The sequence below is a fragment of the Maylandia zebra genome, linkage group LG16, assembly GCF_041146795.1.
Source record: "Maylandia zebra isolate NMK-2024a linkage group LG16, Mzebra_GT3a, whole genome shotgun sequence".
Lineage (NCBI taxonomy): Eukaryota > Metazoa > Chordata > Actinopteri > Cichliformes > Cichlidae > Maylandia > Maylandia zebra.
Genome location: NC_135182.1, coordinates 13716373 through 13744155, shown reverse-complemented (window position 1 = coordinate 13744155; position 27783 = coordinate 13716373). Strand labels below are relative to the sequence as shown.

The 27783-nt window shown below is 41.2% G+C and overlaps 1 long non-coding RNA gene across 1 annotated transcript; it reads left to right on the top strand.

Moving 5' to 3' along the window:
* Window positions 1-20664: 20664 nt before the first annotated feature.
* Window positions 20665-21452, top strand: LOC143412924 (uncharacterized). The gene is made up of 3 exons (XR_013093431.1): window positions 20665-20808; window positions 20928-21080; window positions 21159-21452. It is a non-coding gene; the product is annotated as an uncharacterized LOC143412924 (long non-coding RNA).
* The last annotated feature ends 6331 nt before the right edge of the window (window positions 21453-27783 follow it).

The following is a 27783-nucleotide window of genomic DNA, read 5'->3' as shown; positions in this document are numbered from 1 at the left end:
AGTTCACATGAACTGTGCTCCATGAATGGAGAATAAAAGCCTATTTGAGGGTCATGTACAAGGTTCTCCTTTCTACTTTCTCTCAACAAACAGAAGAGAAATGCTGTGGGCTTGCTTCAAGGGGACCTGGCCTGGCCAGAGGCACAGAAAACCTGGGCTGGGGCCCTCTGCACCAAGCTGAGCCAAAGATAAGAGAGAGACAGACAGCGAGAGTGAGAGAGAGACATCTGAGGGCAAGTCCACACAAAAACAGATACATTTAAAACAGTTTTTGAGCATCCACAAACATTTTGTGTGCCCCCCTTTTTTTAAAGGTGTTTTTGCCTGAAATAAGTTAAAAAAAAGTTGATGGTTTCAGCTTGAATCTCCACTCTTTTGCCCTGAAAAGTTGTTTATCTATTTATTTATTTTACTTAGAATAGAATAGACTGGAATAGAATAGAGAAGAAAAGAATAAACCTTTATTATCCTACGAATGATAAATTTGGGTGTTAAACAGCTCTTATAGCAGAAGGAAGACACAAAGTGGTCCTATATACATAATCAACTGAAGTTCATATATACAGGTAACATTGTACAGAAATATGTATAAAAACTGTATGGAGATATGTATAAGAGTACACAGAGATATGTACTTGAAATCTCTGTTAACTTGATCTTTATTACCAAGAGACAAGATAAGATACATGCTTCATGCTTAAATTACTCTATTAATGTGTGTTAATGCCATTTTTTAGCCATTATTTTTACCAAGCTAAACCAATGGCTCATCAGTGGATAGCAATCATTTTCATTCCATTAGAAAAAAATCTGCATGTGCATAGTGAAAAAGAAGGAAAACACAAGGAAAAATGCAAATACTTTGAATATTTCTTCTTACACCTGGAAAAAAACATAAACAATATTTTGCATAGTTCTTTTTCTTCTTTTCATGTAGCAGGTCATGTAAATCTGCATGATTGCATGGATCTACGTCTGTATGCAGTATTTGCAATATTTTGGATTTTTAACAAAAACTGTATGAGCTGGTCCTTTTTTTCTACTTATGTCAGAAGGAACAATCACAGGAATGATTAATATTTCTTTCCCATCTGATCTAACACGCTCTAAAGAAGCAGGGTTACATTAAGAATCCCAAGTTCCTCACCATGCTGAAGTGTGAAAATATTCCAGGGGCAGTTTGCTTAGAACCAGGGCTGGATAGTAAAACTATTTCCTTGTCCAAGTCTCTCAGGGTGAATTAATTAAGTAAAGGTGTAAGTGTGATGGGCTGCTCTCTGCAAACCTGGTTAACATTAATCGTGGGCGAAATGTATAATTTACACAAAACCCTCTGCAAGATGAGCCACAGATTGAAAGGAAGAAAAATGAAATGAGCTGTAATGATTTTGATCCCAGCGATAATTTGGGAGGAACTGACAATGACTTAGATGCTGACTCTGACTTGGAAAAAAAAATGAATATTTTGTGTAACTGGCATTGACATTGAATGCAACAGTTACAAGTAGAATGCTGTGTTCTGGCTGTGTCTAAAAATTAGGGTCCGCCGTACGCTGAAGTGATGTATAGACGAATTAATTAAGCATATTGAATGCCGCAGCACTGATGTGGAGTGTAGATTTTTAATTAGTGCATGCTTGAGTGTGTTAAAACTCTTGTGTTCTGTCTGAGTGGAACCAAGTGGAACTGAGCATGTCAGCGGAGAACACAGCTCAATGTCCCCCCGGTACGGCACTTGCCAGCATCGTGGCTGCCTCCGCTCCTGTTCCAAACCGTGGATTAACTCTGTCTGTTCCACTCTGTGCCTCAAAAAACTAGGCCGCCATTTTAGGCCTGTCTGGACTCTCTTGCCCTTCATTTTGAATGGGGAGCTAGACCCAGTAAGTGCATTGTGTGTCCAAGCAGTTGTCCTCCCCTGAAGGTCCCTCTGAGGGGAACTCTTTCGGACCCCCACAGATACTCATTCTCGATGTATCACATCTCTTCATAAATATTTCACAGTTCTGTGATCAAAGCTCACCTCTGTGAGCCCCTGTTTGGCTAATTGCTTTGGCTGATATACACTGTATAGTAGGCTCTGTGTGTCCTTTACAGTTGGCCGACTGTGGGATTTCTAATTAAAAATATATCTATTTTTTTTAATTTACAAATATGTGTTTAGTTTTACAGAACTATATTTAAATAGGTGTTTGATTTGGACAGGGCTTAAAAAGCAAGGCACTTACTGCATATAAATTACAACTAAGACATTGTATTAGAAAGAGCAAGCCTTTTTCAGCCACATGTGGAATAACTCGTGTGTACCTAATTAATAAATGTGTATTTGGGTAATCCTGCCATGCTATTAGTGTGTGTGTCCATGATCCGTATGCTGTCCACCTGTCTCAATAGTCCATTTGTCCAGCTGCTGTTGAAATGCTTATTTTCCCTCTGAGAGGCCCACTCTGGTCTGCGTGGGACAGCCTGGAGCTAACTAGGATGCTCAGAACTCCACAGGGGCACCAGGCCAATGCATCGTAGCAGAGATGGTAATGACGATTTGGAGGCAGGAGGAAAATCGTGGTAACTGCAGCAGTGGAATATTTGCTGAGGATAACGCAACGCAAAAATAAAGTCTTAAGCCCTTTCTACTTGATGACTCTTCTTCTTTCACACCACCTCTCTCACTGCGTGTCAGTTATTCAGTCATCCAGCGCTGCCCTCGCTCCCTGCTCCCATTGATTCCTCAGCCTGCGGAGAGATGAAAAAGCCGGACCACCTCGCCAGGGCTTTTCAGCTTTTCATGTCCCCCAAGTACTTGGCTCTGTTCACTAAACTCTCCGGCACTGTTTGTCTAGAATCACTCATCACTCCAGTCAGGCTTTGTAGAGAAAAAAAATCCTCCCCTTTTATTAATTTCTCAATCCTCCTTTTTTTTATTTTGGCATATTTTCTCAGAGAGTATGTGAAACTCTGCATTCTTGCCATTGCCTTGCCCTTTTGGCTCTGTAACTGAATCTCCCATCTTCCCAGAGCTTTTTCTTTCACCAATGGTACCCTGTAGTCCAAAGATAGCAATTTCTCCTGATTAGGCCTTATGTCAATTTAACCATGCCTATAAAGTGAACATTTTCATTATGCAGATGACTGAGGGCCGGTAGTGCATTGCATACTGAGCAACAGAGAACGCACACTGCTGTTGTGTACCACTCTGTTTGGCACCCTTGCAGCTATCTGCACATGCCTCTCTCCCCGATACACACTTCCTCGCTGCAGTCTGTCACATTTCTTTCTACAGAGGACACATTCATGATGAGATCACACACCAGGCCCTGGGGCCAGTGTTTATTATGTATGAGTGGGTTTATCCTCTAGGTGTCTGGCGTCCAGGTTGGGGAAAACAGAAAACCAGGGAGAGGCTCAGGGTTTGTCAGCGGCTGACCAAGGGGTGGGTGGGGCTGGGAGAGCGACTGTGTGGCAGAGGCCTGGTTCAGGCCTGGTTCATGTGCTCTGTGGGCTCCCAGTCTGATGTGCTATATCTCAGTTTGGCTCTGCTTCAGACAAGCCTCCCGCGGAGGTCAGCTGTGCCATCGGCGAAACACAGCAGAGAGGGGACATACTTGTTGAACAGCACACCTGTCCTTAGCACTGAGTACGGCCCCACAGCACACCTATGGATAATGTTTAGGCCAAATTTAACGATAACTTGTTCTTCTTCTCTTAATAGCTCGGTTTTTATTGTAGCTTTACAGTTTTATTTTAGGTAATGAGGTGTCAGACAAGTTTTAAAGGAAGCAGCATATAGCAGACTCTAATAAAACTGCCTGCCTCCATAGAGCAGACAGCTGAAGCCCTGGTTTGAGTTGGTCTTTGCTCCCCTGCTGGGTGTATTGATAAGCAGCACTGAACCCTGCGGTCAGTGTTTAATTGCATTATTTGGAGTCCTCTAGTCACCCTCCTCTTTCCTCCTTGATGGAAGGAGAGAACAAGTGTTTACCAGTATTTAGAGGTAAGGATCAGAAAGATATGCCGAGGCAGAGGTGGCACACTAACATATTAGGGTGTTTAATATGGTTTGGATAAGAGAAATCTTCAGTCTTATTGCTGCTTAATCTTGTAGCTATTGCGGTCGCATTATTAAACCACAGGGACTTTGGAGGGCCAAAGCATTTCAGCGGCCTTAGCTTCATTCATGTGCGACTTTGGCAACCTCACAGAAAATCTGCGGAAATCCATGACATCATTGTTCAAGCCACCTTTTATCTTGTTGTGGCTTATCATGCCCAGTGTTCCAGACATTCACACAGCACACACACGCCTACAGAGGCGACTTCCAGCAGAGTGGATTAAAACAGCCTGCACACTTTGACAGACCTCGTTGGGCCCCAGCGTCTGTTTTGAGCTCTGTTTGGGGACCTTGTTGCTGCTCTAGAAGGTGACACATATAAGGCAAGGAATGCCAAAAAATAAATAAATCATGCATTTAACAACATCTATAAACAACCTTGGAATCAATCAGAACTCTAAAATGACTGTTTCACGGATACTGAAGGTCATCTTTTAATTTACACCCATAACAGGATAGTGCATTGGGGCTAAAGCCATCTTTGCTCCCTGCGAATGTTGCCTGTGTCCCATTGATAATGAGTGGGTAACAGGGCAAAACTAAACACACACACACACACACACACACACAAAGAAGGCTTGAACAACTTGCCATGGTTGAGCAGTGTTGTAAACCTCCTTTTTTCCTTCACCTCTGTGCCCTTCCTCTCAAAGTGACTGTGTTTTTATGGTGGCATCTCACAAAGTGGCTTTGTCCACTCATCATGCCCTCCCATGCCCTGGACTTTTCAGCTATACAACCACAGACAAATGTGCGTACACTCCCCCATACATTCACGCACAGGGTTAGAGGGAGCAGCATTCATTTGGGTCTAGACAGCTGTACCCTTTTTCACCTGATGCCCAATCAAGAATGGTCCCTGGATGCAGCCATGGAATCTAATCAAGGACGTCTTAGGTATGTGTACATGCACACACACACAGACATATATATATAAATATATATATATATACACACACAAACAGGCACAGACAGCAATCCAATTCCAAAAAATGCCTTTGGTGAAGCAGTTGCCTATACCACACCTGCTCAAATTGTCAGATTGTGTATTTGTGCGATGGCGTGGAAGAGTTTCTCATTATTTTGACCATTGTGCATGTGCTTCTTTTCGGAGGAGGTGGCTCAGAAAGCCTACTCACTGTGGCGATGAATAGAGCGGCCATCATGTTCATTGTACAGTCTCCAACAACTCTGACGGCATAGTGTGCTCACACATGCACATATTCAGATTCAGACGCTGCAGATGACATGAAGCATATCCCCACTTCCTGGCACCCGGCATTTCAAGGATATCAGGGCTAATTACATCATCATTATCTCAAGCCACACGTGTTTGCTTGTGTGTCTGTGTGTGCGTGTGCATATGCGCTCAGTATGGCACACACTGATCTGTGTATGAGTGTGTGTCTGTCAAGTTTTAATGAGGCTCCTCAGATAAGGCTCATTGAACCTTTGGTTCACCACTGAACGTCTCACAGCTCCGATGCGGGCCAGTGTGCGCCACCCCCAAGAGCCACAGAGTTGACAAACGCAGCTTATCAGATGGTGGAAACAGATGCCCTGTCTTCAGCTAGATCAGGCACTAAAGACAAGAAATGGTGACCACTGATTCCAAATTGTCTTGAAAGCGGTGTATACGTGCTGTTTTGTTTGTGCCAATCTGACCTTGAGCCCCCTGTCGATCTTGGATGCTCTGGCTACGTGAGCTCATTTGTACGTGTCTGTTACGTGTGTGTGAGTAAGGTAGAGCGCTGTGGGGTCAGCAAGGAGTTCAGTGTGTCAGAGGTCTCAGAGTCCCGGCTCTTTGATTCCACTCCCTTGTGGCTCGGAGAATTTCCTCTCCAGTTTCCCAGTGCTGAGCCCATGCTGGGCAAGGAGAGCCGCGCCAGGAAAATTTATGTTGATGTCAGCAATGAAAACACCACCATCCCTCCACCGCGTCTCACAATATTTGTCAAACAGCGGTCTGTCCGTTCTTTCTCTCTCTCCCTCCGTTCTCTTCTTTCTCCCTGAATATTTCCATTCTTGCTGATGTACGTTTCTGAAAACTTAAATTCATGTTGGCGAGGGGTTTCACACTTCACATGGTTTGTTGTCTCTGCAGGGACTTTGGTAACACAGCTCTCTATTGGTCTCCTCAGGGGCTGGGCAAGTTTGGGGGTGTCTTTAAAGGTGTAATCCACACATATTTCCTTCCCTAAGGCTTTGTATATGGAAAGCTAAAATAAAATCACAAAAGAATTGCAAATGTTACATTATGTCCGGCGTGGTTTCATATTTATGAAGCTGAATAAAAATGGTATACAGCCACCTATTATAATCATCATAAGACTGTAAAAAATTCCCCAAGCTTGGACTCGGAAAGGCCCAGGACCATATTTACAGCACATTATGTTAATAATAATTTGCAGTCTTTAAAATTTGGGATAAATATGCTGGTGGTGAGGCATCAAAAAGTCTTCAAAGGTTTCTAATTAAAGAAGATACAATATCTTGTTCTTTCACGTTCAAAATCACCGTACAACTTACTTAGCTTATAGTTAATGCTGGGTCAGGCAACCCTGAATCATTCCTTAAGGCCACGTTGGTTGCCACCAATAATGCACCACACATAGTTACTTCTATTTATGTTGGAAGAGGTCAAATAAGGAAGCAAAGACATTACTAAGCATTTTTATTTCCTCAAAGTCTTGTGTTGCCGTTGCACAGCAATTTACCACTGATCTAAAAAAAAAAAAAAATATATGCCCTTTACAGTTTCAGTAAATAAAGTAAATAGAAAAATACTGGTCATTTGTTAGCTGCATGGCTAAGATCAAATTCACTATAATTCCATTTTTTTCCACAACATTCCGGTGTGTAGTGTACCTGTTGTAGTGCCCACAATTACTGTTGTCCATATGATAGTACAGTTTCAATTGGTTAGTGCTTTTTGTATCATATGCAACTTGTGGCCTAACGATGTTGCTTACTTTGCATATGCATGAAATGGACATCAAGATGTTTGGATCTTTTTTTTTGGATCCAGAAATGACATAACTCATTTCTATTCCAACCTGTAAGAGCAGGAGTACGTCACCATTAGAACTTAAGATATGAAGGATGAAGGTATTGATGATGCAAGAAGTAATTGGGAAACATGTCTTGCTAGCTGACGCTGCTATCAAACGGAGATAAACAAATGTAAAGAGTTATGAAGACGGTAACAAAGAGGTAAGATCACTGAAGAACAGGTATGTTATGCTTGCATGGTATGTATTGCTAACAATTTACATTAACTAAATAACCGATGGAGACGTGGAGTGTTTATATATTGGAATAAAACTCATCTGTTTGAATGGTGTAGTCTGTTATCCTAAAAGACACGCTACAGATTTTACTATTCAGTTTTTCGGTTAAGCTCGTTTTGTTTTAAGCCTAGCAAATGTTAGCATTTAACTTAATATCACAGTGAATTATGTGGCTTCTGAACCAAGCTAGCTAGCATGTGCTAACTTATCTTTTTTTATTTAAAAAAAAAAGATTTCCGTCTTAGTTTTCCACAAATTTAAAAAATATTTACATTTAAAAAAAATAACACTGCAATTTTAATATTTTCTTATTAGTGATTCCAAGCTCAGCAATAAACAAGCATTTTCCTTGAAAACACAACATGTGGATTCCATACTTAAGGCTGGCACTTTTTATAATAAAATTCTCATTTATTGTCACACAATAACATGATTTAATTATTTTTGCTTTAAATTTTTGCTTTCTGCGCACATAAACATAGGGTGGGATGGGACTTCGGAAAATGTCTTTACATCACTTGAAATATTGGCTAATGAAACAATACACTTTAACATGTTTTCCTCTTTCTTTCCGTCGTTTTTCTTTTTGATCAGCAAACATGTTGTGTCAGTTTGACTCTGGTAAATCAAAGTGGGGAGACTTGACAGCAAATTCCTGAGCTGCGTGTTATTGCTAGTCCGCTCCTGCTTACACACAATTATCATGACGAGCTGTAGATTAAACCTCAAGGGGTCTATTATTTAATTCTGAGACATCATCTGTGTCTTTCATTCATATTATATTGACAGCTCATTTTCCTATTAGCTTTTGTATGAGATCCCTCGCTGCCGGCTGCAGCGTTTGAGTTAATTCCCATCTGGGTGAAATATTAAGAAAACATTCCTGTCTTGCTGAATGGTTTTATTGAACCCAAGCTGACATGATTTTTATCACGCTGTGTCCCATATATATATACAACGTGTTATACTATGTCTGCAGAGTATGGATCATTGAATAGATAATGCTTGAGTAACAGGCAATATGTTTTAGCAACTGATTCAGCTTTATGATAATATTCAGCCACAGAGAGCTTATGGTTTGTGTTGCATAACATACAGGAAACAGTACGCTATGTACTTGTGTGATTGTGTTACTGTGTCAGGATGAGTGTGAACACTATTATTCTCCACCTCGTGTGCACCATGAGATAGTATCCGGCAGGTGCTCCTGCCCATGCAGAGACAAATTTGTTGACATGACACACTCTGAATGCATTATAAACACTTTCTTTCTTTGCTGAATTGTGTGTCACTCTATAAGGGGAAAAAAAGCAAATCTTTTATCTTAGCTCACCCGTCAACTCAGGCAATATTTAAGGCAGTCAAAAGTACAGCTCCCCTTTTTGAGCTGTGCGTCCCGGTTGCTCGTGCATGAGCATACACTCGGAAATGCACACACACAATTTGTCCAGTCAGTGAGCGATTTTGAAGCCCCATTGCCTGAGGGTCGGCGATAACTGTCGGCACTGATTCCTATTGGCTGAGACGCCGTCGTGACAAAGAGAAGACAAGCAACATGTAGCGATCTGAGCATTCTGGTGTGTGTTTGGAAGTGTGTGCAAGCATTTGATCGGGTTTAAGGCATTAGTGGCAAAGCTGGATGAGATGTTTCTATGGGCTGTTGTGAATGACCTTTTAGGTGCTGGCTGGTTGCTGTACGCTTGGGGAAGGCATTTTAAGACATGCAGGGCGCAGAAAAACATCTCAGTAGTAAAGAGGAGACAGGTGAAATCGAGAAATGTGTGTACTTTATGTTCTAGATGGATTTGGTCTCATGAGGTCCCTGCTCTATCCCGCCTCCTCTGTTGCTCATACTCATGTAAACACACGTACAATAATTCTTGGTACTCACTTACACTAGGCCTGATTTGGACCTGGGCCATGCCTTCAGGCAGCCCCAGTCCCTTGATTCCCAGCTCTGTCCCGCTGGCCCTAAACCCAGTCCCAGCCTCCCTCTGCTGGGAGCCAGGCGAAATGGCTTTAGCTATTATCCAGAGCTAAATTACCAGATTGCCATCCATTTTCCTTTGCCGCTTCTTTATTGTTGTTATTACTGGTGGAATATAGAATTAGCTGGTATGCATAATTCACATATAACTACTAGTACAAATAGTCTCCAACACTTATCCATCCGTACTAAATTTATGTTTTCTCTGAAGTATTTAAAGCCCCTTGTTTGCATTTTTCCTATCCATAATTCATGTCATCCCCAATCTTAAATATGTAATGTAGTGTTTTATATGTATATATATATATATTTTAGAGTAGCCCCTATATTTGACATGTGTCTTTATAGATTAAAACGTTATTTTCTGTGTTTCTTAAAAATGTAATTGTTATTTCATACGTCACAAAAGCTGCTGGTCGCCATTGGATGCAACCACGTAGGAAGGTGCAATTTATGAAAAGTCTCCTTGGCAGTAGACATAACAAGCGGGCATTCTAGTCACGTTTTCCCTTTGCCTCCTGCATGGCATCTATCCATCATCTCATTGGTTGGCATGCCTGGCTCCTGCCATCATCACCATGGCAATGTGAGTGTCCTCCCAGTAGCCATCACCATGGCAATGGGAGTGTCCCCCAGCAACCATCCGCATGGGCCGAATGTAAGCCTCTTAACCAAGATCACCATGGCAATATGTGCCTGCTGAAACACCAGGCTGCGGTATGTCTGGGGGTATGTGTGTGTGTGTGTGTGTGTGTGTGTGTGCGCAACAGTGATATCAGCCATATCATAAGGTACTGCCAAATGAAATGTTCTCTGTCTATTTGTCATTGTACTTCTCAAGCAAGTTTTTCACATTTCACTGCATCCTCATACTGGTGGGTGGGTGGGTGCCACAATGTCGCCCGTGTCCTAAGTGGGGCCCGGCAGGAGGTTTAAATGGCACCGATAGAGCCTCGGTCCATCCTAACCGCTGCTGAATACTCTGGGGCCCCTCTGGGAGCTCACCAACCCTGTCTGCTTGGGACATCATCTAGTGTCAGTGTCCTGACACACAATAGTGAAAGCTGACAAAACCACAGGGGGTGAATTTAGGAGGGGGGCCTGGTGGAGAGAGAAGCATGCCATTGCTCCAGCAAGGACATGTGCATGACACACACAGTGACACCCTCATAAACAAACACTATCTGTCACATACACACATATTTATACAGTGGACACACACTCATGTGCAAAATGTGCTATTACACTTCCGTAAAGACATGCGCTCATGCACGGACACACTCACATACACACATGGAGTTAATTGTGCATATTCATGAGCATACATACAGGGTGTTCCGTTTCGCAAGGCTGACTTTTATTGTTTCCCTGGTGGGTACAGTGTATGTGTGCGCACTGAAGCACATGGGCATGTTTATATAAAAGTGCACGTGCATGTGTGAAAGTGTGGTTCTGCATGTGTGTGTGCGCATTTAGCTAAAGAGCTTGGTGGGTACCAAGAAGCATAGCTTTAAGGTATGATATGTTAATAAAATGTGTCAAGATGTCTGGAACCCTTTCTCTCTTTATAAACAAACTTACAGCCTGAGCGCCGCTAATTAGCAAGCCCATCTGTTCAGTTTAGCAAAGTTGTTGAGATTTACCACGGAAACTGTAAAAAGACAAGCTCACTTCAACACAGCAGATGACAAGTGTTAAAAATCCCAAATTCAATTCCCCAGCCTGCAGCCTCTTGTTGACTGTCTTATTCAATTACTTGTATGATCATTTATTTATTTATTTATATGAAAAATGAATGAAAAGATCCTTCCTTTTCTTTTTTTTTGCTCTTTTTTTCTTATGCTAAAATGACCAAACTGGCACACGCATACACACCAGCAGGACCACAGTGTTCGCTGAGACACAGCATATGAATGTACAGGGTAACATTCCCCAAACAGCATCATCCAAAGCTGTGGCAATTTGCTGGGAGAACATTAATTACTGTGGCTGGGGCCCAGGTTTTGCATGCTAAGCACTCTGCAGCTAAGTCTAATATGTGTGTTTATGAGTGAGAGAGTTTGCATTTGCTTGTGCGCCTGCTAGTGTGTGTGTGTGTGCTGGGTGAAGGGGGTGGAGGGCTGGGGGTGGGGGGGCACAGGGGTCCATCTGCTCTCTTCTGCTCCTCTGCACTGATATAAGATTACGTTAATCTGGGTACTTGTCAGGACAGGTTAGTGAAAGCAGACGACTGGGTGGGACTCATGCTAAACAAGTTGGCTAGAAAATGACTGTTTTTTTGCCCTCAGACTCTGCAGTGTGGGTTTTGGCACGAGTCGATGGATGGTGAGCCGACAGTGCCGTAACCGCACTGAATTTTCTGTACTTTGGATTTACAAATATTGCCATATTTATATGGCTAAGTTGTCCAAGTTATTCTAATTAAGTTACGTTTTTCTATGTTTAAATTGCTCTCAATTACTCCAATCTTGGTGGCCCGCTCTGTTCACTGGTGCCTGATTTTTGTGTGCATGTGTGTTAATACCTCTGACATAGGGTCGTTGTTGTGGAAGTCAGACCCTTAGTTGTGTTTGCCCATCTTCCCACCTCTCCAAACATTTTATTCAATTATATAGCCCACCCCCCTAAACCCCAGTCCTGCATCCTGTGCACCACTGATGGTTGTTTTCTCTGAAAGCACTTTAAGGCCATAATGTTTTTCTAACTTGTTATGCTAATTAGAATGGCCCTCTTGGACTGTGTAGCACAGAGAAGGATTTATTGCCCGTTTGCTTTGAGAGGAAGAAAAGAAAAAGAACTTAGAGTAATTAATCCCGTTAACCAAGGATAATTGGGCAAAAAATAGCCGAACCACTGGCACTGACTGGGAGGAGTTGTAGTTAACCCTGTTTCCTGTGTTTTATTTCAAACTTAATGTTTCCTCTTGTTTAAACTTCCTCTCAGGATTCCTGTTAATCCGCTTGCTTGTGCCCCATTGGTGGAGCGAGGCAGCATTGGGGGCCAGCGAGAGGAGGTGGCTCGATTCAATCAAACATCAGCAAGGATTTAGAATCCTGCCCAGTGTGTTTGCAGTCAGGGTTTAGTGGAATTGTGGAAAATTAATGTTATCAGTTAGTTTTTTAATATTCTATCAATTACTAAAGTTTTATTAGTGTTTATGCTTTTTTTTAAACAAAACAAAAAACACACTGAATACATTTCTAGGTTTCTGATTCCTTTTATTTTTCTTAGCAGCATATGTTCAGAATAATTACATTGATTAACACACTGCGGACAATCAAGTTCACCTACTTTATGACCTTATTAACCATGCTTAAGTTTTGTCTTTCACCTAACTGTTTTGCATTAACATGTTTTTATAGGAGCAAACATTTTCCAGCTTTTACAGTGGAATTCCCATGCACGTAGCCTTTTATGATCAGCTGCAATAACAGGCAGTGCTAACTCCTTCCATACCCACAATCCTCTCCCTCAGGAGAAACACTCATCTGTTTTTGTCAGTATCATGCCGGGACAGTAACCGGAATAGGCAGATCCTAATTTCATCCACTTTCAAGGAATTTACAGGCTTAAACAAGACCTCCTTGAAGGTGTATTTGTGTTAGAAAATGAAGGGGGGAAAAAACATGGAGGAGGAAACATTTCTGTTCTTTAAAATGATTTGGTCAGTGTATCAAAGGTCTACAATGTTATTCGGTGAACGTGGGAGGATAAGAATCTCTGTTCAAACGCAATCTTTGATGTGTTATTCGCTTTATTCTTTTTTCTTGAAATCTACTTTTATTGCAAATTAAAAAGGATTCTGTCTCCGTGTTAGAAGAAGAACCCCTTTTGTTCTTTATAGGATTTCGCTTACAGTTCTCTTTTTCCCCTCTTTCTGTTTCTTTTCTCTTTTTTTACTTTATTTGAGAGTTGTTTTTTAATCTGCAAAACCTGGAATGTCATTTAAATATGTCCCGCTGTCATAAAAGGCAGCAACAGTTTCACAGAATTAATTTGAGAATTCAGCATTTCTGGGCTGTTGTTTCTAATTGCTGTTTTGATTGTTTTCAAGTTCAGTTATTAGCCACATTAGGTCAGATTAAGGACAAGCATGCAGAGACAAAGCCAGGTAATTAAGAGAGGATATGGAAGCCCTGTCCAGTTACACTCGGCTTCATTAATACTGCTAACTTAAATCAACCGTCACAATGCTAGCAGGAAGGCTATGTTTTTTTCAATGTGAACTTGTAGTCCTGCCTCCCAGACTTCAGGATAGGCTGTTTAGCATCCACAGTATGGCTATTGTCAAAGTCAACCATAAGATAGGAAGCAAGGGCATGGCAGAGGAGAGGCAACCAAGAAGAGAAGTTAGTCAGGAGTGGGGGAGCACTTGACATACGATTGCAAGCAAAACCTCTCATTAATTACTTTAAAGATAATTATTTTCTTGAGTTGTTTGCCCACATTTCCTCACGTGTTCCTGCATTTCATGCTCCTTTTGTTTACTTATTTATCTGTTTTTGTGTGTGAGTGTGTTGTGTGTGTGTGTGTTTACTCCCCCTCCCTGCTTGCACCATATGGTTGCAGATCAAATAATGTCAAACATTTTGCCCTTGCAAGTTTTTGCAATTTGCAGTTTCCAAATGTGAGACCTGTTGAAAGCAGGAGTGATAATGGACATGCTCTACCCCCCGTCGTTTTTGTCCCACCATATCTCCCTTCAATTAATGCTACAGCGGGAGTTTCATGTAATAACACTTGCACTTCTGAGCCGTCCGCATGAGAGAGGGAGAGGAGAGGGAGATGGGAGAACAGAGGAGGGAACAGAGGGATGAGGCTGAGGCTGGGAAGAAATGAAGAAGGGAGAGGGGAAACAATTAAAACTGGGCTGGGATGCCATGACTGCCCTGTGTTGTGTGGCCATGTGAACGTTGCGTGTCAGCTAAAAACAGAGCAAAGAGGGAACGAGCGTGGTGGCGGTTGGTGGAGAGCGTGCTAAGCTTGTCTATCATTGTTGCCGAGCGCAATCAAGCTGGTGCCAGCAGGATGGAGAATGCGTTGACAGCAGTAATTACCCATTGCCATAGTGATCACTTTTGGCCTGCAGTGGACGGCCGGCAGAGGCCCCTCTTCTCATCAGCCTTTAATCAGATTGGGCTGTCAGTTGTCAGGTAGACATGGGTGGGATAGACACTTTATGTGTACCGTCTTAGGTCCCTAGTTGTTTTTAATTAGGTATTCCCATCCATGGAAGACCCTATTAGAGCCTGGAAATAGAGTATACGCCTCACCATTAAATGCAGTAGGAGCTGGTAGGAGCAGGAAAACTGTTTTTCACCTGTCTGTGTTTGCTGAACAGGAGCTTATTTTATGTGTGGTCATTTATGGGACATATTACAGCTCACATGATGTCTCTTTGAGGTTATCTATAGCATCCCTTTGACTCTGCATATAATAGCAAACATCTTCATTGTCTCACTGCTACCATGTTTATTTTTGTATTTTTCATACTATGAAACGAGCGCAGAGGAGTTTTATTGAAAAGAACTGAAATTTTCAACTCTTAAGTAGTCATTTGCAAAATGTTGTCAAAAAGGGTTATGAAAAGCTACGTGAAATTTAGGGATACATAAAAAATATTTTTCTATGAGCTGAGATAACTGGAAGCTCTGTCATGCTTTTTAGACAAAGACGGCGCATAATATGCTGTCTTTTATTATGATGCTCTGGTTAAAAGTCCATAATGGTGCAGTGCTTAAGGTAGCAGAGAATGCCAGGTACAGTGTGATAATGTCAGTGTGATAATTAGTGCAGAGAGGCTTAAACCAGCAGCCCACAGGGAGACAGCCCCTGGTGTGGAGAGATGGCACGCAGCTGGATCATACTTAATTAAGTAATTGAATATCATTTTGCCAGTTAGCTGGAAATTAGCTGGAAATTAAAACATGGACAAACACGACACTGAAAAGGACATTACTAAATTAAATTGAGAAAATTCTTTTTCCATGCAAAAGCTAATAGTCTGATAATGAGGGATGATTTTGTTCCATTGTGACTAATTAATGTTTTTTTTTCTTGTTTTATTCTTTTTTTTAAGCTTGATGCTCATTTTTAAGAGGCCTCCCTTTACTGGATAATATAACCCACAACTTATTTTGTATTTTCCCTGTATTTACTGTATGGATTTGTTTTATTGTGAGTGTTGGTACATATGAAACAGGTACAAGCCCTTAAATAGGTAACAACTAAGAGGACTTTAGACCAAAATAAAAAAATTATATTGTAACTATTTTGTTGACAACATCCTGCTGCACTTCTTTAATAACTATGATATAACCTATAACATAATTCCTGGTCATGTAAACAACAAATACAGACTTAAACTACAGCCTCCAAATGAGTTTTCCTATTTTTGAGGTTGTAGTTTGTTTTGTTGCATTGGACCACATGCTGAAAAAGTACTTTTCTACACCAATCTTAGTATTTTACAACTGCAGACATACCACCTGGGACTCTTATAAAATACTAAGGCTATTTAAGTGATGGAATGTGATTAAAATCACAGTCTTCTAGCCAGAATAAGGTAGCTGCTGCTGCTGGGACACAGTATTCCCCTATGGCGCGGATGTCTCGCTATGTTTAACTCAATCTGACTCAGGCAGCACAGTAGTACTGTTGTCAGTCAGATGTGATTACTTAATATTGGTGGCAACATCCTCCACGGAAAACTATGCATTTATTGGTAAGATTTAAATAATAGACATGATAGTAACTGGATGAGCTTTACAGTTATTTTGTATCAAGTCAGTTTATAGCCCAAGATTATTACAGTTAACTAAATGTAAAGTGAAAACCAAAGCCATATGTGGAAATAATAATAATTCAAAACAGACTAGATAAACACATTATACATGTATGCACACACACATTCATATGTGAATAATAAATGAACTACAATGAAATATTTCTGCACAATAATAAAGATGCAGATGAACACATAAGCTCTGGAAGCAAACAAACAGAACTAAAAGCTATTTTAAATCACAATACAGTAACACTTATAAATAACTGGGTAGCAAACATTCAGTAGCTTGCTTTTCTTTGTTATAGCGTTTAAATGTGCAGCTATTCACACAGAAAGCTTCTGATGAGAGTGAAGGATGGAGAGAAGCTGAAAGGATTTGTTGTCTGCATGATCCTTCTTGCTATCAGTCTATTTTGATGAACAGCTCGAGTTCTACAACACAGTAAGCTGCGGTTGTTTGCCGCCACGCTATAACCTTGTTAGCTGAGGTGGACCTAAGTTGCTTTGGTGTTAACCTTCTGTTAGCAGCTGGCTGGATATTGTTAGCGATGACAGTGTATTTTCGTTTCGCTGCACGCTTTTTTTAAGGGGGGCAAACCTTTCGGACAATAGATTATTTTTGATCATAAATTTAGACTTTGTTTTTCTGTTTAGGTTGATTTTATTATTAACAGTTATTTTTAAGTTCTGAGTTGAGATATTTTAGAAAAGAGCCCATATTCCTAATAATACCATGTATAAGAATAATACATTTATTTTCCTTAATTAAACTTAATTAAAAATACCTTGTAGGAACATAGTACTTAGATAAATACTTTTTTTTCTAAATCTCCAGATTGTTTTACTGTATTGAGATTTTAAATATAACCAGAGAGAAATTGGTGGCTGTATCGTGCAGTGCTACCACTTTACCTTTCTTCACTCACACTTTTCGATATATATTTTATTAACCAGTCGCAGCACCACATCTGATTTGTGTATGTACCTTGCCTGTGTGGGTTAGGGTACTGTAAATATGACTTTCATTAGTCCCATATGAGATAGGCAGAGTGAGATTCTTGCTGTGAGAAGAGAGGAATATGGCTTAAGAAGGTACAAAAATATCTCTGGATGTCATATAAAAAGGAGGTCAAGCTCATCCAGGGTGATGCTGGGGCCCAGATTAAGTTCCACTTATTTAGGAGTATTTATCTACAATTGGACATTTCGTTCCACCCGTGCTCCATCATTTTAAAGGTGTTTCTCTTCATATAATTGCATGTAATTCTTCAAGGTAAGTAAATGTATTAGCTGGCAAAGATGTTCGTAATATGTTATAGTGTATTTCTAAACTGGGGTATCCCGTGTTACGGGAAATCCTCCATATGAAATTTGTAGATGTAAGCAGACTGTGAAGATTGACATATGTTCAATTCCTGCAACTATCGGAACATTATATAGAACATTTTATTTAAAGTCCAGTAAAAGATGAAGACATTTTTTTTATTTTTATCATAAGTGAATAGCATCTTGGCAAATAAAAGCAATAAATATCTGTTTATGCAAACGTTCGAACACAAACGCTTGAAAACTTCTTTGTGGTTGTGGTTGTGTGATAGTTTAGTGCTTCAGCAAAAGTGGAAGACAAGTGTTTGCTGAAAAAACAAAGACTTAATTGCTTACATTATTTATACAGATACAACAGTGAGCTCAAAGGGTCACCGATAATGAGGAAATTATGGGCAATTGAGAAAATTACAGAAAATATCAAACAACTGATAGTGTGAAACATGCCTGTGCATTACTAAACTGTAGGGAAGCTGCACATTAGCTTAATTTAGTAACATCAGCCCACTGACACCATTGATCATGGAAATCCAAATAATATGTTGCTGGTAAATACACCGATTTTATTTGCCTTTATTTGCCTTCATAAATGTACGTTTTTGGATCCAAGCAGCCTATAGCAGTATACAGCACCACCTCAGTGCTATACACTGTATAACGCAGCATATAGCGTTTACTGATCTTAATATACAGACGAGCACGAGGCTTCAGGAGCCACAGGAGAATGCTACTCACTACTATATCCGGTTTGTTGTGTCAATGCCACCCCAGTTGTTCTCCGCATAGTAATAAACAAATAAAGTGGGAGAAATTAATCCCTCTGGAGCCATTGTGGGCACTTCACGTCATCCTGCCCCGTGCTCCCAGCTGCTTCTGAGTGCACGCATGTGTGTGAGGCCACATAAATTCACAGACGTGTGCGTATGTAGGGATCTCTGAGTCATAGAAGGCCCACACTGAGATGAGATAAGAAGAAAATGTGTGATGTGTAACTTCAGGAGTAGAGAGTGGAAATGATGTGGCCTAAAGATCTCCAGAGTACTTATCTATCTATTACTATAATAATAACATTTACTTACGGCTGCCCAACATACCTGTAATCGGCTCCAGTATCCATGACAGCTTATTAGCATGCATTTGCTCCTGCTGTATTTCTTCAGTGACAATGCAGCAACATTTCTGAAAAGCATTGTTTGCTCACAAAATATATTTCTTAATCATATTAGTCACTGAGATGACAAAACGGCTGCATATCAAAATTATCTTGTGTGACTATGTGCAGTAGAATGTGTACTTGGATGAGAGTGAAAACATTTCTCCTCGTATCTTAACACAGCCTCACTTATGAGTTTCACATGTGTGGGTCAGCACAGCAAAGAGTATTATGGGCTGTTGTTTCTTAATTAAGAATGTATAAGAGGATTAGACTTCAAACGGTACAGTTTGTGTAAATTTGGTCTTTTCGCAGCAGTCAAGGCTTGGGTTATCTGTAAGGGTGGCGTAAGCCCATTTATTCTTTAATGTTTTTGTTTTCTGTCTGTACCCCCACCCACCCTTTTCCCCTTTAGTGGCCAAAGTAGCACAAAACGTACCACTGGAGCCCCCCAGAACCCCCTTCAGTCTTTGCACCCCCCCCCCCTTCTTTCTGTTTCTCTGAAATAAGCAGTATTCTCTGGCCCTGTTTGATCCTTTGACTATGCAGGGGCTTCATGTCTGGCCAGTGTTTTTGGATCAGCAGGTAGTCGCAGGCAAGCTGTTAAAGGGGTCATCATTCTTCTCTCTCTCTGCTCCTCTCCGCTCCTCACACACAGATGGGGACCTGCTGAACTCTGCCAAAGGTCAGAGCTAAATTACATATTTTATGAATTCTTGCTTTGGTTGAGGCTTTTGAGAGGGGACACAGAATAATGAAATGCTGCCAGAAAACAATTATCTGACATTTCCATTAATCACACTGATGGTGTTATTTCATTGTCTGATTTATTTTTTTATTTTTTTTAGACGTTTCTGGAAATTTCCAGCCTCTTAATTCTTATTTCATGCTCATAACAAATTAAATTATCTTCTAGTCTTTAGTTTCTCCCACCCCCTCCACACCTTCTTTCTTCAAATTCGGCCTTTCCTCCATCCTGCGTGAGTTAAAAGGGACGTCTGAAATGTGTGATGTTCGGAGAGTAGACATTTTGGCTGGCATCCAGCTCATTGTACACCAGTCTGGACTGGGCTGCCATGCCGGCTTTAACACACAGTACAGCAGACAGATGACAACTGCCGGCACGCCATTCAAGACCTCAGAAACAACATCTCCCCACCATGTCTGATGCATTAGGAATGGAAATCAGTGATTCTATTGGTTTTACTGCCCATTTCCTTTGTTGTAAAAGGATGCCTTTTCCTTTGCTTGTTTCGATGCATGCTGAATTGAGTCAGTTTTTTCCCTTCACTTTTTTGTTTCCTGGCTGTTTTGGATTCTTAAGTGATGTTTTTGGGTGTGCATCAGTAAGCATATGTGTTTGCATGTTTTTGTACACCTGTGTATGCGTGTATGCATGTGTGTGTGTGTGTGTGTTTGTGCGCTATGCTATGTGTGAACATAAGTTGAGTTAGGTAGAGGTAATGGTTTGGTGTGTTTGGATAATTCTGTTGCCATCAGACTGCAGCATCTGCCATCAGATGTCTTCTCACCAGGGATCCCGAATGGTGCTGGAGACGCAAGTATATCTGCTTTCACACTGCTGAACATGACATTTGAACGTGCATGTACACGCAAAAAAAAAAAAAAAAAAAAGAATGAAAGAAAAAAGAAAGTCTAAGCGTGCGTGCACACACACAAGCATGCGCGCACACACTTCACAGAGGCTGTGTGAGAGCCAGAATGCAGAGCCCGAGGGCTGTTGTGTCTCTGATGTTTGTATTGTTTACTCTGTTGTCCCAGTGCATGTAGGAGATTGTTGCCCACTTAGGCCTCACTCTAGCCTTGCATTATTTACTATGACTGGTGCGGACAGCAGGTTACTGTCCAGGAGAGCTGAAAAGCCAAGCAAAGAGAAGGGGGAATAAAAAAGCTGGAGATCGAAGGAGACAGAAAGAGATCATTGACTGTCTTTTCCCCCTATATTTGTTCACATACTGCTTCTCTTTGCTTTTCAGTTTGTCTTTGATCCCTTCTCCTCAAACTTCTGCCCCCTGGGTCACCAGCTGACAGACAACGAGAGGAGGGTGCCGCCTCTTTTCTTATCCACTCTTCTCTCGCTTTTTTTGCTGTTTGGGATACGTAGCGTTTTGCAGCCGGGGAACCATTTGGGAACCCCAGGTAAGTGAACCGAAGCCACACAGATGTTAATCTCCCCTTGGCCCCCTTCAGACATGCACTGAACTCCTCCAGCTCCTTCTAAGTCTCTTCCCCTCTTTTTCCACCTTTCTTGCCCTAAGTCTCAGAAATCTCATTGAAGACAGCAAAGTGTGAGTTGAAGTCTCCTGATTAAGTCTTTTTTAATCGAGGAGGATGAGGAAGTGGTGGCGGATAGGGGAGAGCGATGTTTCTCGCGGCTGCAGTAAGGCCCTTCACTTTGGGCATGCAGGCAGGTGAGCTTCTCATCTCACTCAGCTCCTCACCTCACCTCACTTCTCCTCTAACAATCCGGTTATCTGTGTCTATTACAGAAGGGTGGCTGATGGCCTGGCTAAATCCTCATACTTCCAGACATGTTTTGGGGGCCCCTATCAGCTGGGGACAGGACCTTGAGCCTTGATGAGAAAACTGGTGCAGGGAAATTGAATTAGGCATTGTGTCTGGGTCTTCACTGATTGCTATTAGAGTTGGCCTGGAGCTGGGTGAAAGAGAGATGAGGAGAGTTAAGCCTGTCTGAGTGAACCGCTCTGCCCGTCTCATGTAGCAGAGCTCAAGTCATATCAGATTGAAACACTTGTCGTGTCAGTCTCTAACCATAAAAATCACCAGCGAAAATCAAGAAATGAAATAAATAAATAAATAAATAAATATATATATGTGTGTGTGTGTGTATGTAAAAAATGTTTACGATGAAGAAATGATGATGACTGTGTTCATATTGCCATGAATAATGGTGTGAGTCAGTCATGTTCGAAGTGGATAACAATGAGAGTCAAAAGTCTATAAATGTGACAGGTCTTTAAGTTGGAGATGATGGATGGAGTCTGTGATGCAGACACTTCCTGTTTCTCTCGGTGCAGAGGCGCAGATGAAAGAGCCGCGGTGTGTTTTCAAACTGAGGAAGAACAATGGGTCAGAGGAAGAAAGAGTTCCCCTGACCTGACCCCCACTGCCTCCACCCACCCCAAACACCCTCCCACCCCACCCTACCCTTCTGTTGAGACTGGGGCCTGATAGTTCTGACACTACTGATCTCTTCTGGCTGACTCACACAAAGAAAGAGATAGGAGATACCTGTGGGTATTGTGTGCCACTGCTGCTGCTGCTGCATAAGCACCTGCCTCACTTAAGAATTTCACTGCAATTTGGAGAAAGTCAGTGCCTGATGGCAGACTTGTAAGATTTCCTCTCAGTTTTGAGACTGTTAAAGATCGTTTACGATTCTGTTTCATGCTTCTTCTATAGCTATTCCTACATTTTGCTTATGCATGGACTTTGTAGTGTATATTTAACATGCTGAGTTGCCATTTAGCCTACTAGCAATTTATTTAAGGGTACATACACTATTTAGAAGTAGGAAGACACAGTAGCTTTAATCGTATCACAATGAGTTATATACAGATCCACTAGGGTGTTTGCAACAGCTAGCTGTGTGAGTGTTTTCTCTGCCCTTTTTACAACCCCATCACGTTACCTCCTTCAAGAAATCTGCAGGGGTGAATGACGATGGCTTCATCGCGTGGTTCATCACCCTTCTTAATACTGTGATTAAAACTGATCTCATAAAAAAAAAAAAAACATTTTCTTTGCAATCTGTGCTTTACTGCTATTGTTTTGACAGACATTTCAGGTAATTGTGATTTTAACCTCAGACTTCCTTGTTAAGACTTAATAGCACTGAAAGATATTGTTTTTTAAGCCTGCAAGTTTGCTTCAGTCTTGGTCTAATAAGCATTAATTATCTACATGCTTTACGTATAATCAGATCAGGTCATAAAAAACTTAAAGAAAACATGCTCTTGGGTCATCTTCAAATATATTCATACTGGAGGCAAAAACAGCATTTGTATTGACAGGGAAACAATCAGAATAAAGTCTCTGCAAACAGATGCAAATTATTGCTATTTCATTCTCTGGTAGCTTAAAATTGCAGATGCACAGAAATGTATTGTCTGCATGCACATATTTACTTTTGTACTATTAACACTGTCACTTGCATTGGTAACAATTAAGAAAAGAAGTGTATTCCTTTGTTGCATCTCTCAAGTGTTTCTAGAAAAGTGTTCAAATAAAAGGCAAAGGAAAGCAAATAACTGATTAACTGTGATTGTACAACCCTGGTCTTCCAGTTCTCCTGTGGGTAACCTCAGTTCACCCTACACGTTCAGCAAAGGCTTTACACCCTCCATAGGTGTGGGCCCAGCAACATTCCACATGGTAGCTCACACTGTGATAGCCTCCAGCTCTTCATATGAGGTATTCTGTGTGCGCGCACGCATCTGCTCGTGTGCGCGTATGTGTACACTGGCAGTCTCGCTCTTTTATTCAACGATAGCTCTTTCATCCTCTGTAAGAGGGCCACAGGGTCTTGCCCTCTGAGCCCCAGAGATGAAGTCTAGTGTTTATGTGCGTTAGATTTCCATCCCACAGAGCACGGCCTCCCTTTCTACTCACATTAAAGAAGAGATGTGGACAACAGCTTGGTGGTTTACTTTTTTCGTAGTAGTCAGTTTTTACAGGCAGTAAATATTTATAATAAATATTTGCTGGAAAGAAGTGTTACTGATCTATTTGTGGGATGTCTTCTTTTGCTCTGATAGAGCAATGTCCTCGTAACTGGCTTTTTTGGTCACGTTTAAACGAAGCAGAAAGGATGATGTATAGCAGTGTGCTTTGAAATATAAGCTGAGCACTCCTTGGCAAACAGTAAACTATTTGAGGGAATATTAAATCATATTGTGTAACCATGAAGTTATAAAATATAAGAAAGTCGTACTAATGCCGAATTAAAAACAAGAACCTCTCCATCACAATGGCAGATCTGTTTAAGCCACTGTTTAAAAGCATTGTACAAAAATCCTTGAAGAGATCAATAAACGTGCAGTTCTTAGCTCTAAGGTGGCACGACGTCGCCTGTTTATAGCAGGGAAAACCCATACTGTATGGAAAGTAAAAGCTCTCTCAGTAAAGCAAACACTAATGCACATTCATGTTTTCATTCAGACCCTCGCACACTCTGTGTGTATGCACACTATAGCACACACATTCACTACCCATAGCTGGTAGATGTACACACACAGCGCCTGCAAGAGTGGTGGGTCAGACTGGTAGCAGAGGCCGGAGTTGACCTCTAGTGAGTGTGTAGATTTATTCTAATCAGTACTCTGCTTCTGACAGGTTAACTGCTGCCCTCTGACCTGGGGAGCTCTCTGGGTGTCACCGTCCTTGTGTTCCCTGTCCACTTTTATCGGCAGCAAAAAGAAAATGTAAATTAAATGCAGCATAAAAATAGATGATGGGAGCTTGTTCCTCTCATCTATTTATTCACCCCGTCTCATCTCTCCCTCCTGCCTCTGTTTTTCTTTTTCTTTTTTGTTTAACAGCTGCATACTCAAAATGAAATGGATGAATACTGCTTTTTTTTTTTCTTACATTGCTCTCGCTTTCCTTTTTTGTATTCATCAACACGTAATACACAGCTGGAATAATAAAATCTGTGGAGGAGTAGAGGCAAGGACGTTCCCTGATACTTGACATGTGATGATCAGCTGTAGAGTTATATATGGGTAAAGAGAGCCCTGCAAACACATTAAGATGTAAAACCTTTCCTCCCATACATCAGTGGAAGCACCGTTGCCCACACATCACTCTGCCTTTTGCTGCTTTTTGCAGCTGATTTTGGAGGGTAGTGTTACATCTTGTTGTGCCTTTTCAAAGCAGTACAGAGGGCACTCGAATTAGACTGCATTGTTATGCCTCCATCAGAGCAATTTTCCAGCAATGCCTCTAAAAGCCCTCACACACTTCATCAGTATTATTGTAATTCTTTAGCTCTAGGTTATTTGGCAGCTGCTGTGCCCCACTGGCAAATCCCATTCGTGATGCCGTCCCTTTCACCGCAGCCAGAGATCCATTGATTTTTCTTTTCTCTCTTCTTGCCTCACCCAATTCATTTCAGATTGCTCGATATGAAACATTTTAATTTCTGCTTGCACCTCCACTCGGATAACAGTCAGAGGTTTCCCTTTTCTTCCTTTTTGTGCAACATCGTTTTTTTTTCTGTCTCCTTTTTTTTTGACCAACTCTTTAACCAGTCAAAGGATCAGAGTAAATTGATTTACATCTTTCTTTTCACTTCCTGTTTTTGAAACTTTATTGATTTAAATGTGATTACAAGCAATGAAGAAAAAACTATTTAATATAAAGTGGAAGAAGCAGAAACAATAAGCTTTTTTGAACCTCATGTAAATCGTATATTTAAGATATATTTATCTGTAAAACAAATGTTAACCTCATACAGATTGACCATTGCATGTTTTCAAGTGTGTGCATACGTGCAGGTGTGTAATCAGCAGTATTCCCTCTATGATAGGGCATGGGAAGCTATGTGCAGTCTGACGGAACCTATTGATGTCTGAGAACACAGGCCCTACTTAATTAGTCCATCACACCCACTGCTTTGGTCTCTATAGGATCCCCGTAAGTGGTGGTCCTTTGCATATGCCATGCAATTTCTTAGGCAAGCCTGTGTTTTTAATTTTAAAATTATGGGGGGTAAAAAAAACAACAACATTATATACGTCACAGGGGATAGCACCGTCTGGTTCACTTTGTGAGTCTGTCTGAGTGACTGTCTTCCTCTCCTTACACACCTGGAGGCTTTGTCATGTGTGTGTCTGACAAAATTTGTGCCACTCATTTTGCACATTAATCTAGGTGCCTTGCACTCGGCGTGCCAGACATTTTGGACTGTATCATTGATTTGGAATCGAGCTCTGCACTCCTTGTCCTTCACTTAGCGTTGAAATCGATGATGCCTGCCTCTGACCATGCATTAAAATCTGCCCACCGCTCTGCACACACACAGTCACACACACCACACACACGCCTCCACCCTTCCTCCCCTGGACTTTGACTCCTGCTTTTAATCTGCACCGTAGACCGTGTTTCTCCTTCACCACTGGACTTGGAAATGTGCCAGCATGAATATTCAGATAAGGTGGTTGCTATAATATCATATATTGCCTGCCGCAACGCACAGTGTGAGAGTTAACCCATGCACGATGCTGATGGAAAAAGCATCTAAAATTAAAAATCTTTTCTGTCTTTTATCTAAATCCCTTTTCAGGTACGGATAGCTGACATCGCTGGCTGTTCTGTCGTTCAAGCATAGGTCAGATTTGTGCAGTGTTTATATGCCTCTAGGTCCATCCTAGTAGATCTGCCATAGAAGTGTTTACAGAAAAGTTACCAGGGTGCCTACCTCGCATGCTGAGATGTCATCAGATTAATGGAAAGGAGCACATGGCCGAAATGGGTATTGTGCGAATGGTATTCAAGGCCACTGATCAATGGTCGTAACAGTTTGTTAGGACATGGTGCTAGATGTGGTCATTATCCAAATGTACTGTTTATAAAGTTGAGGAAACCTCCAGCCAGCTGAGACTGAAGATATCAGTTGGATGAGTGATGAAACGTTTCTTCCATTAAAAATAAAATGTCTGGATGAACTGGGATTTCCTTAACTGGATGATAGAGCATGCTTCAAGACATTTTCACACATATTTTCTGCAGCTCTTAACTTTTCTAGACATTACTTGATGGAAGTGAGAATGCACATGTCCGATGTCTATAACTGACCTGACTCTCCCGATATTTATACTGAAAAATATTGGGAGAGTTCATAATATAAGCATCTTATACCGTTACAAGTTGATCTTTAATCTTTTACCATTGGATTCGTGCAAAGGTTTTCCACACTTGCAGCTGGCTGGTGAGCATCTGGCATAAGACCCCAGTCCTCTTAGGACTGGCTTGAGCCTCTAGCCTGGTTATGCTTATTTAAGATAATAATTTGGAAAATGTTGGATGGATGGACGGACGGACGGATGGATGGATGGATTATTCTTTTACACACTGCAAAAGTGCAATGCTAAGCGTTGGATGAAGGGGTGTAAAGCATGCCGTCACTTGACCGTAGCGCCATGAAGACATGTTCTCTGGAGTGAGAAATCACACTTCACCTTCTGGTAATCCAGTGAGTGTTTGCACCTCATTGCTGGATCATGGTTGTGATTTTTTGTGAAGATGTCACTCTCATGACTGGCCAATCAGTGGAATGCACTCTGTTGATGTCATGTCTTTGGAATGAGTCAGATCTCTTGGAACCTTGCCAAGCAGGTACTAAAAAAAGCACCTGTTACCAGGTACTACCCCCTAATGGAGAACCCTAAAAATCAAGTCGAGTCAAGCCGAGCCAAGTAGGTACTAGTTGAAAAAGCCATTTAATGCTTCAGTATGACAATACATTTTGGACAATTTCATGCTCCCAACTTTGTGAGAACAGTGGGGATTTCAGTTTGGGGCTTTCTGTTTCAACAGTGCACAAAGCAAGGTTCATAATAACTTGACTGGCCTGTACAGACCCCTAAAACAACTCGACAAAAGACCTCATCTAACATCAATGTCTAACCTTACAAATGCACTTCTTGAAGAATTGTCAAAAGTTCCCATAAACTCATTCTTGATGATATTCCTAATTCTGAATATCAAGTGGAAAAAAGAACAGTAAACAAAGTAATCATTGTAATATATTAAGAACAAGAAGGACTATCCTCTGTAGACAGACATGAAGAAACACCTTTTGAAAAACTGTAAGTGTATTGTAAGACACAAATGCTTGATCTTTCCTTTATGTCTGTTTCTCCCACTGTGTTGTTCTGTTTGGTGATGATTTAGTTTGTGTAAGAACGCAATTTATTAAGAAAGGAAACCCATTATTTCCAATGTAGAAGCACAATGTAGGCGAGGAGCAAAGGCAGGAGAAATGCAGTTAGGGCAGTTAGAGAGGCAGGTGGACGGAGATAGAGCAGAAACAAACAAATGAAGAGGGCATTTCATACGTGGCTCCCCTGTAGTGCGTAGCTGAATAGAGCC